The sequence below is a fragment of the Atractosteus spatula genome (genome assembly GCF_055471065.1).
Source record: "Atractosteus spatula isolate fAtrSpa1 chromosome 26 unlocalized genomic scaffold, fAtrSpa1.hap1 SUPER_26_unloc_1, whole genome shotgun sequence".
Taxonomy (NCBI): Eukaryota; Metazoa; Chordata; class Actinopteri; order Semionotiformes; family Lepisosteidae; genus Atractosteus; species Atractosteus spatula.
Window position 1 is genome coordinate 2,054,432 of NW_028296644.1, and position 12,515 is coordinate 2,066,946.

At 42.6% G+C, this 12,515-nt stretch overlaps 1 long non-coding RNA gene and 2 other non-coding genes across 3 annotated transcripts; all 3 read left to right on the forward strand.

The window, feature by feature from the left end:
- The first annotated feature begins 355 nt into the window (after window positions 1–355).
- LOC148810578 (uncharacterized) lies at window positions 356–3,453 on the forward strand. Its single transcript, XR_016086613.1, has 4 exons — window positions 356–498; window positions 1,778–1,879; window positions 1,967–2,076; window positions 2,185–3,453. It is a non-coding gene; the product is annotated as an uncharacterized LOC148810578 (long non-coding RNA).
- Window positions 3,454–4,489: 1,036 nt separating this feature from the next.
- LOC148810579 (U4 spliceosomal RNA) lies at window positions 4,490–4,631 on the forward strand. Its single transcript, XR_016086742.1, has one exon. It is a non-coding gene; the product is annotated as a U4 spliceosomal RNA (small nuclear RNA).
- Window positions 4,632–6,182: 1,551 nt separating this feature from the next.
- On the forward strand, window positions 6,183–6,324 carry LOC148810580 (U4 spliceosomal RNA). The gene has a single exon (XR_016086732.1). It is a non-coding gene; the product is annotated as a U4 spliceosomal RNA (small nuclear RNA).
- Window positions 6,325–12,515: the final 6,191 nt, after the last annotated feature.

The following is a 12,515-nucleotide window of genomic DNA, read 5'->3' on the forward strand; positions in this document are numbered from 1 at the left end:
GTTCTGCACGGAGAGGGAAAATACCATTAGTGAAAGAACTCAACACCGCAAATTACCAAAAAATAGAAAAACGGTGGGAATTTTTATTATAGACACGTTTAAATGGGCATGCTAAAAGAATGTTTTATATAATACCGACCTCTTCTCCCAGGCGATCTGATAATATGCTCCGCACCCTCTAGTATAACGTGAACATCTGCATGTGTCTCCACAAGGTTTTGCGGTGGTATTGTAAACCGAAACAAAGTTTTTTAAACGTGTAGCGACTTGTCCCTTCGCCCGCGTCTGTGGAATAGACACATACGTGTATTGGTGTGGAGAAAGTACCCCTGTGTCTTTAAGACTCACATGGTCGTAAAGCGTTATTCAAAACATTGTCGTAATTACTCACCAGTGTTGGGTTGTGCCGTAACTGGTCTTTTTAGAGCTGTTGTTTTCGGGGCTAATGGAAATGAATGGATACACACAGTCACGAACACATTACGGAACAACTCCCTGGTAATTCCATTATAATAATTCAATATTGCCTAGTATACAAATATTATACAACGTTTTGCAACTATAGCTAACATGAGACATGCACCGTGACGTTGTAATTTTCTCACAATAAGCCAGATATACATAACAGATATACGAGAGTCCTCGTCTTCGTCTATCAAATCGAACAGTGTTAAGTCTGTAAATAGACTATCTTCAGACTGTTGTAATTGATCGGTGTGATCCATTCTGACGAGTTAGTCGATAACGCGAGAGTGTAAGAATTGGAATCCATCCAAAACTTCGCCTGTTACACCGCTGGTACTTATACCCCAAACCGATAAACATTCTCTTCTAAGAAACACACATGGCCCCCCCATAAAACCATTAATCTTAGGTATCATTGGGCGTGCACGTACTGGTCTGTAGAAATTATTTTAAGAAACATTTTAGAAAACGTTTTACACCGTTATAATGTTAAAATCTATATTATTTTAAGACATACAACAGTGTCTAAATTTCATAGCGGTTAATACGTGGTGAAAATGTGCCTCGGTGTCTGTGTTTGATTCACCAACAGACCACTAAGAATATTATTAAGCAAAATGTTTTTTATTAACGGTAACGCTATAAGAAAATGTATCTATTCTTTATAGCGACGTGTTCACAAACCAAGCTTGACGTTTTGAGGTTTTATTTTTTTGGGATGCGATGTTAAGAACATTTCTGCGTGAAATACATGTGGTGATTGTAAATTAGAAAACTTTACATGAATATAAAATGTATATACAAAACAGCATTTAAAACAAATGAAAAACTATAACTCCTATATCCGTCCGTTTATTGTCACTGTTAATTGTACCCGCTTAAAATTTAAAAATTTTATAAACTTTCACGCTGAGGTCAATTTTAACCCCCCACCCCAACTCTGCATTCCAGAGCCTTTAACTACCGTGACGCCGACCCCCCACCAAAAATATCTCTAATACGTGATTTTAAAACTTTAAGATCAATCCGTTAAAGTATAAAGAACAACACCCCAGCATTTGTTGCCTGTTAATACCTTAAAGACTTTTACGCTTGTGGTGTGTGGAAGTTTATTTCAAACTTTCAAAAAAAGCTGTCGCGAATGTGTTATTAAAAATAAGTTGTGTCTTATTACATTATTTTAAAAACTTTAAGACCAACCCCGCGTGTTTAAAATTTCTTTTCTGGGCAAACACATCATTTGTGTTTGTGTTGTGTGTTAATACTTTTAAAGTTTAAAACTTATAAACTGATAAGTGAATACTTTTCGCAGCGCGCCCCTGGAGCTGTCAGACACCACCCGTTGTTGGGAGCTGCGAAGATGGCTTCTTTGTGTGGAGAAACACCGGGGTCCGCTGCTCTACAAAGTGAAGAGGTAGGTGGCTAAAATATTTTTTCTGATCGTGGAATTGTTGTATCGGCGCTTAGTGTATGTCATTTTAATACTTGGTCTTCTTTTTAGCAAAAACCCGACCCCTGTGACGGGGTGACAGCGGCGGGCGTGTGAGTTCATATGGGGTACCAGATATTGAAGAACTGCCGGGTGTTAGCGATGATACCTCGCTACAAATGGTAAATATTAACGAAAAACTTTAGCTCAAAAGTGCGTTAAATGCTCGATATTTTAGGTACAAAGCATTTCTATTTTGTTAAGCCTTCCTTTTCTTTTTCCTTTAATAGAATAAAGAGGAAGTCGACGGGTCAATCTTCAGACTACCAGCACAACTGAATGTTTCGTGTCTATGCTTGTGTGTTCGACCAAATGTTAATAAAGCTGATGCCCAACCAGGTTTAGCTAACGATGTCCCTAATGAGCCCGATGTTATGGCCCAGATTGTGAAAGCAGTAGTTTATTGCATCTTCAAACACTGTTTAAAGGGGGTTCTGGTTGATGACTGCCCGGCCTGTTTGATTGACCATCCCGGTCAGCGGGGTCACACACCTGTCTGTCGGGTACACAGATGGGTTTGAAGATGTGACGGTTGCCGCTTTAGAAATTTATAAGTCTCTCAATTTAGCCCGAATTTTATCGGCTGTTCTGTACACCACCAGGTGTCTGGGTTTGTACACCATTACAAATGACACTGAGCGGGACATAAAACAGTTGCTGAAAAACATAATTGACGACCGCTCCCCATACGTGCATGTACACACCATACTTGAACAGCTGGATGAAAAATTAGTAGCCGTGACTTTTGATGCGTTGCAAAAGAAACACTATTCTTATTTTTACAGACGCAAAAAAAAAGATCTATGTAAAATGTGAATACAGCTTTCACTCTGTTTTACAGACCCGGGTGTGCCATCGTCCGAAGAATGAAGAATTTCGAATGTATACGTCTGAATTCTTACTAAGAGTGCTTTACACACTTCTCTCTACAAAGCCTGATATGCAAAACAAAGAGTCGAATGCTAATGTCCTTAAATTTGTTAAAGAGATAGATGTGTATGTCAAGAACTTGAATGAAATTATTGCGGATCTGATGTTTTCAGATCAGAAACAGAAGCCTGGGGGGTTCTACAGTGTGTATTCCAAAATACAGTGTGTTTTGCACAGAACCTGTGGTAACACCATCCCGCTGATTACGCAGGCAAATTTTTTTGCTCTGTTAGATCGGATCGCCCAGTGTGGTTCGCATGGCTTTAGACATGGGGAGCGGAAGGGGGTTATGAATGCTTTTTCAGATGCCTCAAAGTTTCTCAGCAATGTTGGGGTGGTGGTTACGCGTACTGAACTAATTTTCCGCACCAACATTTAATTGTTGAATGCAAACAGGAGCCGGTAACGCATTTGTACTGCGATGTTTCTGTGTTTGAAACCTACTGTTGAAATAAAGCGGTTCACATTTCACATACTTGCAAACAGGAGTCTGTAACTTGTGTAAAAAGTGTACTGCGCTGTTTCTGTGTTTGAAAACCCACTGTTGAAATAAAGCGGTTCACATTTCACATGGTGTTTGTCCTGCGAGTTCTTTCCGTGAGACTTTACGCAGTCAGTGTGTGTGTGTTTGCTTACAACCCTGATGCCTCTGAGACACGGCTTGTGCAGCGTATAAGCACCCCGGCCACCCGACCGCGGCTGGTGCCTCTCACACCCCGGGATCTCGCGGCCATCACCAGACTCCCCGCGCCGCCGTAACTACCCGATTCCCTAGGGTTATAATAGAGCGCACTCAACCCCGCTGCAGACATGGTCCCCTTCCAAACCAATACACACTTTCACACACCTAAAGCGAGGGATGCGCAGCCTTGGGGCTTTTGGACCCTGAGGCTCCGGACCGACCGGCCAGGGAGGGGAAGGCGGGAGTTCCGACCCTTAACGACACACCATTGGCTCCTTAGGGGGCGTGACATGCACACATAACAACACGCCATTGGCTGGCAAGGGGGCGGGACATCCACCCACAGCGGACTCCCATTGGCTGGAAAAAGGGTGCGTGGTACCTGTCAAAAGTTTGACAAAAAATGTCGCTTTATACTATTACTACTGTTTCCTCCAGCGGTATAGTATTGCAGTGAGACAGCACGATGCCTGCAAGACTATGTCACGCTAAACGCCACAGATTGTGTTTGTCCGTTCGTGTCAGTCGTCCTGCAGCTACGAGGAGTGGGACACAAACATGCTGCAATGCTTTCAGGACGTTAGGATTTGTTTGTGCAACATCCGAGAAGAGTACTTGTGGCTTGAATGTGAACTGTACGTGGCCGCCCCCTTTCCTCTGTAGTGCATGAGTTCCTCCCGGCATGCCCTTCGTCATTGTTCTGTCATCTTGTATTTAAAGGGTTGTATTTCTGCTGCTGAAAATAAGCAACGGTTTTCTCACAACGCCCTTTGTTCCCGACGGAGACCTTGTCTGTCATGAAATTCTTCAAAACCTCGAGCTATAAGAAGAAGAAGACAAATATGAAGCGTTACAGCAACGACATGCCATGAGATGATTGATAACGATTTCCATAGGATCCCCGCTGTTGCCTGGAAACCGGCAGCTTTGCACAGCGGCAGTACCGTAGCATGTGAGGTTTAGCCGAGGCGCGATTATTGCTAGTTGAAAACTTTTCCCAATACCCCGCTTCCGCCGGTTTGCAATACAATCGGCGAAAGCAATTTTTGACAGTCTCGTCAGAGACTGAGCAAGGTGTTTAAAGACAGATTTTGTCATGGTGACATCATGGTAGAAAGAAACGAGCTTGTTTCTTCTCAACAGAAACGCTCTTTAGCTGTTTCAGCATTATGCAGGGAACAGCATCTGTCGAGATCACTTTTGAGACAGCGCGAAACGCCGTGTGTTGTCAGTTTGATTTCACATTGCTCGTAGCGGCGCCTGGCTTTGGTCTGTCAAACGATAGATTGCGCTTTTTCATGCTGCATCGTCGGCACGAGTGGAGCTTTTTAAACGTCTGTACTTACTGCGCCCCATAAGAAATCATTTGTCCCCGTTCAAAAGAGATTGTGCGATGTCCTGCAGCGTTCGCAAAGCAAACCTTTGACAGTTTGAAAAGAGGAATTTATTCTGCTTCCTGTGCTTGCAGTAGTTAAAAGTTGAACGTCTTTACACGATCAGCTGCAGTTTTCAGTGGGCTGGCTTTGTCAAATGGCTTGGAAAAACGCACTGTGTTTCGGCTTGGGAAATATCCTGCATGTTTTCTGTGTGTATAGCTTCTTTTAACGTATACAGAATTCATTCAAAATCATTGATTTCTCCAATTAACAGGGGGCCCTTTTTGAACCTGCGAGAAGCAGTCTTTCAATGTAACAGATTTACTCCGGGGAAAGGCATCATGACATTAAGAGTTGCTCAAGCTTTCAGCACCCATATCGGACTGCGTGTATGCAGACATCTCTCAGATTCCCCTGTGAGTTTCTCCCCAAATTCCGTTTTGCAGCCTCTTTCAAAAGGCTTCGCTTTGCTAGTCACATTCCTAGGCTCATGACAGCATTTGAAAACATTCGCCACTGAGTTGGCTAGGAATTGAACCCAAATCAACTGCTTGGAAGGCACCTATGCTCACCACTATACCACCAACGCACACCTGCTGGATCCTTGCAGGACACCACCAGAGCATGCTCACGATATTGGACGCTGTCTCCGGGACGTGCTGATTCCACACATCGTGAATAAATCATGATATTGTTAGTTATTGTAGCTAGACGTTCAAATGAGTTTCATGGCCAGATGGACTGTTTCCTCCAGCGGTATAGTATTGCAGTGAGACAGCACGATGCCTGCAAGACTATGTCACGCTAAACGCCACAGATTGTGTTTGTCCGTTCGTGTCAGTCGTATTGCAGCTACGGAAAGTGGGACACAAACATGCTGCAATGCTTTCAGGACGTTAGGATTTGTTTGTGCAACATCTGAGGAGAGTACTTGTGGCTTGAATGTGAACTGTACGTGCCCGCCCCCTTTCCTCTGTAGTGCATGAGTTCCTCCCGGCATGCCCTTCGTCATTGTTCTGTCATCTTGTATTTAAAGGGTTGTATTTCTGCTGCTGAAAATAAGCAACGGTTTTCTCACAATGCCCTTTGTTCCCGATGGAGACCTTGTCTGTCATGAAATTCTTCAAAAATCTCAAGCTATAAGAAGAAGACGACAAATATGAAGCGTTACAGCAACGACATGCCATGAGACGATTGATAACGATTTCCATAGGATCCCTGCGGTTGCCTGGCAACTGTCAGCTTTGCGCAGTGGCAGTACCGTAGCATGTGAGGTTTAGCCGAGGCGCGATTATTGCTAGTTGAAAACTTTTCCCAATACCCCGCTTCCGCCGGTTTGCAATACAATCGGCGAAAGCAATTTTTGACAGTCTCGTCAGAGACTGAGCAAGGTGTTTAAAGACAGATTTTGTCATGGTGACATCATGGTAGAAAGAAACGAGCTTGTTTCTTCTCAACAGAAACGCTCTTTAGCTGTTTCAGCGTTATGCAGGGAGCAGCGTCTATCGAGATTACTTTTGAGACAGCGCGAAACGCAGTGTGTCGTCAGTTTGATTTCATATTGCTCGTAGCAACGCCCGGCTTTTGTCTGTCAAACGTTAGGATGGGCTTCTTCATGCTGCATCGTCGGCATGAGTGGAGCTTTTTAAACGTCTGTACTTACTGCGCCCCATAAGAAATCATTTGTCCCCGTTCAAAAGAGATTGTGCGATGTCCTGCAGCGTTCGCAAAGCAAACCTTTGACAGTTTGAAAAGAGGAATTTATTCTGCTTCCTGTGCTTGCAGTAGTAACAAACAAAGTTGAACGTCTTTACACGATCTGCTGCAGTTTTTAGTGGGGGGCTTTGTCAAATGGCTTGGAAAAACGCACTGTGTTTCGGCTCGGGAAACATCCTGCATGTTTTCTGTGTGTATAGCTGTCTTTTAACGCATACAGAATTCATTCGAAATCATTGATTTCTCCATTTAACAGGGGGCCCTTTTTGAACCTGCGAGAAGCAGTCTTTCAATGTAACAGATTTACTCCGGGGAAAGGCCCCAGTGGACAAAAGACGTATAATATAAGTCTATTAAACGCATACCTTATACGTCTAAATGTGGTCCTCAATTCGTCTAGAATGAAATTCTAATATACGTCTTTTGTTATATGTCAATTATACGTCTATGATTAGATGTTCATTATACATAAATGGTTGGAGTTCTATTATACGGATAAATTCAGAGGACTATTATACATGTAACCGGGTGGTTACGGAGTGGATATTTGAAATCTGACACTGAAATTGGTAGCTGTCGCTTTAAGACACACATGTATGAGTGACGTCAGTGTGCCAGTAATTGTGGAAGTGGACATCGTAAAGTTGAGTGTGGTGTGTGGCTATGGGTGATGTGATATTCTTTGCGTCTCGGATTAGACGAGATTAAAGGAAATTGCCACTACCGTATTTTTTTCTTTGTCTTTGTTATATTAGTAGCACTTTGTGCAACCTGGTGTGTGTATATCTCCATGTATATCTATGTGAATCTTTCGGGTTAAAGGTTATACTGCATCCAATCTAAGTTCTGTTACAGAAAATAATACAACCACTCATTTTTATGATTTCATGCAGATCCAGAATAAAAAGAATCCCCATTTAAGTTTATTGTAGCACGGTGTGTTCTTTCCCAGGCTACATTAAAAACGTGTTTGCTTTTGTTTGGATGCATTTGTTTGGGTGCTATATTATGTATTTTTCATATATAAGATATAATGATGTGTTCCTGCTTAGACATTGCACAACTTTAAAAGCTATTAAAACAGGTTTCGACAGTTAAAAACCACTTTTTATGCGCGAAACACGGGTGATTTTTCTTCTTCCTGATCAGCTTAGAAATCTGTGTACCCTGTAAGGCTTTTACTACTTAATTAAACGTTTAAAATACACGTTTCGAATAGAAAAAAACATATTCTTTTGGCTTCCTGGTATGTAGAACAAATCAGCAGGTCTTTTGTTCCCCAATCAGATGATCACCACAATTCACACTCAACCACATCACAGATCTGCCACACACGCCTCGGGACAGTGACATCACTGTCTTTCATATGAATCCTTTCATATGGAAACATTTTGAGACTGCGCTTAACAATCTTAGGAAGATCACAAAACAAGCCTGTTAGCCTGGTTTTTGCCTCAAAAAATCACTCCCGAGAAAGTGAAGTACTGTAGCATTAACTAGCAAAGGTGTTTCGCAGACGTAGGCATAGTACGTAATTCAGGCTTTATGAACTCTAATAATTAATAACCCTAATTAATTGAATCCCAGGTGTGAGTTCATAAAGCCTGAATTACGTACTATGCCTATGTCTGCGAAACACCTGATCATCTACTCTAAAGACTTCAGTGCATTGTGTATATTCTAATCGCAGTGGGGGCAGGGTGTGTGGGGACAGGTTTGGTTGAAATTGCATTGGGGATCTGTGTTCTTCACACCTGAAACATTTTCTCTGAAAGCATTTTCTTCCCAGTTTAGCTGATCTTTTGCTGCCTACACATGCTTACACAGCTCCCTAGGTAAATGATCATACTTGACTGAGAAAGCTTTAGAGAACTTAACATTTTTATTATCAACAATATGTAAATACGACGTTTACATTGGCGTTATTAATTTTTCACTTGAGTGTATGGAGGAGTGTCAGCTGTCAATGAGAGCAGACCCCCCCCTCTTAGGCTGGGCAAACGATTTTTTTTAATTTTTAAAAAAGAAATAAAAATTAGATATAATGATATAAACATTTACTGCAATACATTTACTTTGGTGGGTAGCCTTGTCAGCTTGCAACATTTTGGCTGTGAATCCTTCTTCAGATGTGAGGGTCTTCAGCTCAAAATGAAATGCTTGGAGTTTGTAACGTAGGGCGTGCTGAACAAGTTAAACTTTAATGCAGGGAAAATGTATTTCCCAGAATCTATACTTATTCTTATGGAAGCCTGTTTCCGCCAGGGAGTAAAAAAAAATTCGCTCTGGTATTCTCTCCGATGCGGTGCAGTTAAAAAAATATTTCTGATGCTGTTCCTAAATTAATATTGTTTATGACCATCAGAAGCTTTATGCTTCTTTTCTTTTTTCCGATGGATTGAACAGGGAGAGGCATTTCATAATGTACTTTTCACTGATGAAACAACAGTGGCTCTGGAACAGTTTTCAACCATGTTGTTTTATAAAAAGGGGAGATATGTGAACAAGCAGAACCCAAAACATCCACCGAAAGTTAGCCTATTCTTTTCTGAGAAGAGAAGATGGGATGGAAAGTGTCCGCGGTCATTTAATTAGTATTAAAATTTGCACTGATCCCCTTGCGAAGATATGGACATAAGAATATTTGTGCGTGGTCCAAAAAATGGCATAAAAACGACAAAGTGAAGGCTGTGAAAACATTCACAATGTACTTTATACACAAAGGAAGTGTTCTCTTACCTCTAGGAGGTTTCTTGAAAATGCTACAGGTGTACCAAAATTATTTTTGAACTTCAAGCTAACTTTACCCTGTTTTCATTCAGGTAAGGGTCAACTATATACACGATACTGCTGACAGCAGGAAAATTCCTATACAGATGCAGCCATTTAAAACGCGTGAGGTACACCACGGTACCATGCAGTGGGCGTGTCGCATCCTAACGCGGCATGACGCAGTATCACGCGTCATATGACGTCATATCGGAAAGTATCCGGAATCACGTTGTAAAACCGCCAGGAGGAGCCAATAAAGCTCAACCTCTCATGTACAGCATTTGAGCTTTTAAATTTAAACTGTGTATTACAGCATGTTAATCATCAGTCATTAAGAAGTTGGTATATTTTATGAAAGCATTATTGCTCAGTTGGGCAAAAGTGCACAACCTACCTTTATCATAAATATTTTAATTATGCAGAAATATTTTATGCATCAAAGCCTTTACCGAAGATATTACTAATAGTATTAATAATGAATGACCTTGGACAAGCATTATGCTTTTCCACATTAATTGTAACCATCATTTTAAATGAAAAGACTTTATTTTTTCATCGACAAAAAGTAACACCACAGCATTTTGTTGATCTAACTAACAAGGACGGGACATTAGCTAGCCAAAAGGATAAAGGAACAAATTACTTTTTTTGTTTATTTCTTTAGCACATTTATTTGAACATTTCCATCGATTGTACAAGCATTGAAAAACTGTCCAATCCCTAGTTCGTCTGGCATTTTCTTTTAGTATAACAGACATAAAAACTCCCTTGCTTTTAACAGAGCGTTTCATAATTTCTAACAACGAAAATTATTTAAACTGCGACACCTATCATTCAACCAGAGCTCAAAACATCACAAGGATCCTCAAGAGCACAACAAAGACTGTATTAAAAGATTCAGGTGGGTAGCTGCGTCAGCATGCGTAGGCTGCAAAGGAACAAGTAATAGGTTTATTCCATGCTGAAAAAAAGAAGAAAGAGAACACAACGTTTCGGCCGTGGAGCCTTCTTCAGGTGTCGCCTGAAGAAGGCTCCACGGCCGAAACGTTGTGTTCTCTTTCTTCTTTTTTTCAGCATGGAATAAACCTATTACTTGTTCCTGTATTAAAAGATACTTGTATCAGATACATTAGAATCCAAGCTTTTTTATTTACGCTTTCTTATCTATGCTAAGAATTAGTCTTTAAAATTTATCACACAGTAAAAAGTCAAATTTCTGGGGCGTCCGTATACCAGAGATTAGGGTACCGCTTCAGAGATGTCAGCTAGTCAGATTCCAGGACTGGAATTATCTGTTTTATAATCGAGAATATGTAAAGAATATATCTAAATGTATCTATATAGCTGGTAGTATTACTGTATTTCACTTTCTTTGTAAACACGTTTTGTTAACACCCGAATCACAGGTGGATTCTGTTTTTTGGCCTGTTATGGTCTGTAGCTCAAATCCTGCTTAACTAAAAATTAGACACAAGAAGAGTATTATTGGACAATGTTGTGAGGCTCTGGCGGAATTTCTCTGTAAACTGAAGAGTTATAGAGGAGACAGGTTGTGTATCGCTTCTTTTGATACTTGTAAAAAAAACATTTTGTGTTGTGTTAATGCGACACGGAAGATAATGTGGTGTATTGGTCGTTAGTGAAGAGATTTTATCATTTAATCTCTTTACTGGGCACATTTTAATCCACTTAGTATTGAATATTTATATGGAATTTTACCACTAAAGGGAAATTTTAGTTGTTAAGCATAAAACGCAGAGGAGCATAATGAAGGTCATAAAGTTCATAAACGATATTAATTTAGGAATATTAACATATTATGTAAACTGTATGTTGCTGTTATTGGTATTTTAAAGAAAAAATACACACCAATACTCAATTTCTCCTACAGTATATTGACATTCTTTATATTTCAAAATAACACGTTCGTACTGTACTGTATGTACAGTACACAGCGGTACCGCAGGTTGAACTGTAGGGCACAAATCCACCCGAACCCAAAAGCCCAACATATTAATGTGCATTCGCCTGGCATCACTCTTTGCGGGAGTGCTGGCTGTGACTAAACCGGTTTCACAGGTATTTTCAAAGTAGAAGGCAGTGAGTCTTCCAGCGAAAGACACCTCCCCCTCCTTCAAAACCCCTTTTTTGCTTACACTAGTAGTTCTTAAGTACAGTACAGTACAGCGGCGAGGTCAGGTGGCAGTTTGTGGTGTCGCGGTCGCTCCGTGGGGCAGTTCTCCAAGCAGTGCATGGCCAGCCGGAGGCCGCCAAGCAGTGACCTAGCCGCTGGAGGGCACCTGCCACCCTCGGCACAGCACCCCGTCCCTCACCTCCAAGGCCTCCCACAGTGCACAGAGTGCCTTACAGGCCCAGGTGACACCCGCCACTGCCACCTCCGCTTCCCGCTCCGGTCAACCCACACACCCCAGACACCTCCCGCTCCACCCACCGCGAGACTGATTCATTTCCCCTGCCTCACCAACTCTCACCGGCCCAAGTCAAGGCAACCACCCACCTGCTGCAACCAGTCCAACCCCAGGATACAGTCCTCGTGGACTGGGGCAAGGTAGAAGGGGTGTTTCACCCTCGCAGCCCCAAAGTGCATGGTGAGCGCCCTGGGGGTCCGGCTGCCTCGGTGCCTTGCAGGACACCAGGCCGGAGCAGGGTGATGGTCGAACCGGTGTCGACGAGGGCCTGGCAGGGTCTGCCCTTGATGAGGCAGGGAAGAAATAAGCCCTGGCTGTGGCCAACCCTTCCCACAACAGGCAGGGTGAAGCACTCCTTCTGGCTTTCCGGAGCGGGGGTAGCGTCACTCAAGGGCGGCCTTCCCCCCTTTAGGCCGCCCCGCTCCCATTTCCCGACGGCCTCCAGAGTCCCCAGGGCTCCTGCGCCTGGCACTCTTGGGCGATGTGCCCCCTCTCCCCACAGCGGTGGCAGATGACCCGCCGTTGTCGCTCCCCCGGTGTTGCCGCGCTGGCCGTCTCCTCCGCCCCATCTGATTCCCCGTGAGCCCCTCCTCTCCTCTCCTCGAATACAGCATCAACCTGCTCAGCCAGAGCCAGGGCCTGCTCCAAGAGGACCG